Raw genomic sequence first — 1,989 nt, 5'->3', positions numbered from 1 at the left:
GGAACTATAATAGAAAGCTTTTTTTTTTTTTTTTTTTTTTAAAGACGGAGTTTCACCATGTTTGTCAGGCTGGTCTTGAACTCTCGACCTCAGGTGATCCACCCGCCTCGGCCTCCCAAAGTGCTGGGATTACAGGCTTGAGCCACCACGCCCGGCCTACGTCTATTTATTTTTAATTTTTAATTTAAAATTTTTTTTTTATGATTCAGTCCCCGTAGAGACTGCCAAAAATTGCCAACGCTGGCTATATTTCAAGTCGTCATGGCAGGGTATTGGGAAAAGTTTTCAATTAGCAATAATCGTGCCTCGAATAAATCTCATTGGCTACGATACTGCCACTGCACAAAGCTTCTATCATATTTGCTAAAGATCGCCACATAGACGACAGGGTCTCCAGGCTTTTCCTCATGTCTTGGGTAACTCTTTTTTTTTTTTTTTTTTTTAAATAAAGACGGGGTTTCACCATGTTGGTCAGGCTGGTCTTTAACTCCCGACCTCAGGTGATCCGCCCCCCTTGGCCTCTGAAGTGCTTGGATTACAGGCATGAGCCACCACGCCCGGCCCTCTTTTTTTTTTTTTTCTTTGAGTCAGAGTTTCGCTCTTGTTACCCAGGCTGGAGTGCAATGGCGCGATCTCGGCTCACTGCAACCTCCGCCTCCTGGGTTCAGGCAATTCTCCTGCCTCAGCCTCCTGAGTAGCTGGGATTACAGGCACGTGCCACCATGCCCAGCTAATTTTTCTGTATTTTTAGTAGAGACGGGGTTTCACCATGTTGACCAGGATGGTCTCGATCTCTTGACCTCGTGATCCACCCGCCTCGGCCACCCAAAGTGGTTACAGGCTTGAACCACCGCACCCGGCTTTTTTTTTTTTTTTTTTTAAAGACAGGGTTTCACCATGTTGGCCAGGCTGATCTTGAACTCCTGACCTCAGGTGATCTGCCTGCCTTGGCCCCCCAAAGTGCTGAGATTACAGGCGTGAGCCACCACGCCCGGCCAACTCTTATTTACCCTTCAGGTTTTCTCTTAAATGGACTTCTTCCAGGAACTTGTCCCTGGTTCCTAGACTAGATTCCCATAGCGCTGGCTTTCTTGTCACTGGTTGTTTAATGTCCCTCTCTTCCCACTAGAAATGTCCTACCATGGTACTTGGGATGAGGTCAGTACTTACTGCATACTTGATGAGTGGCTAGTCACTGATTGCTGTAAGGAGATGTGGAATTTTGGGATGTACCTCAGGCTTACCTTGAGCAACTCTCCCCTCTCTCCTGCCTCATAACCCAAGGGTGCCAGAGAAGAGAACGGAGCTGGGCACTCTTCCTTCCCTTGTGTGCAGTTCAGAGAAGAGCCAGGAGCTTGAGGTTGAATCTGCGTATCATGTAGTGGCTAGGAGGTCTGGGAAAGCTGTATCACTTTCTCAATCTCCATCTCCTCATGTCTCTGACACAGAGACAGTAAAACCAGCCCTCTCTACCTCTTAAGGTTGTTGCCAAGGTGAAAGTATCTATTACTGGTAAAATAGCACCAAAATACAAACCCGAATTCAGAGGAGCAATCCTCCCTGGCTTTAAGCACTGGGAGGTCCCTGATGTCACCAGCCCACTTGATTATCTTCTCTGCAGAGGAAAAGTTAACTGGAAGCTTTTCAAGGGAGACAGCTCTTTGGCTGTGGAGCTGGCCCACATCTCACCCTCCAGCGGTGGAGGGAGCCCAGCCCATCCTTCTTCACCCCTTTTGGTGGGTATTCAACTCAGGTTCCTGCATGCGTAGTTGATATGGAGAGTGAAATGGGCAAGACCCAGGGGTTCTGATATCCTGATCTTCTCTGGTATCACACAGGCTCTCCTGGCGAGGACAAAAGAAAGAGGTTGGTCCGAGACCAGGCACGGTGGCTCATGCCTGTAGTCCCAGCACTTTGGGAGGCTGAGGGGTCCGATCACCTGAGGTCAGGAGTTGAAGACTAGCTTGGCCAACATGCTGAAACCCCGTC

The 1,989-nt window shown here is 48.7% G+C and overlaps 1 non-coding gene across 1 annotated transcript; it reads right to left on the bottom strand.

Moving 5' to 3' along the window:
- Positions 1-209: 209 nt before the first annotated feature.
- On the bottom strand, positions 210-350 carry LOC120365551 (U4 spliceosomal RNA). Its single transcript, XR_005580458.1, has one exon. It is a non-coding gene; the product is annotated as a U4 spliceosomal RNA (small nuclear RNA).
- Between the last annotated feature and the right edge of the window lie 1,639 nt (positions 351-1,989).

The sequence above is a fragment of the Saimiri boliviensis genome, chromosome 10 (assembly GCF_048565385.1).
Source record: "Saimiri boliviensis isolate mSaiBol1 chromosome 10, mSaiBol1.pri, whole genome shotgun sequence".
Classification (NCBI taxonomy): Eukaryota; Metazoa; Chordata; class Mammalia; order Primates; family Cebidae; genus Saimiri; species Saimiri boliviensis.
Note: the sequence above shows the minus strand (reverse complement) of the source record. Positions and strands in the feature narration are given on the sequence as shown.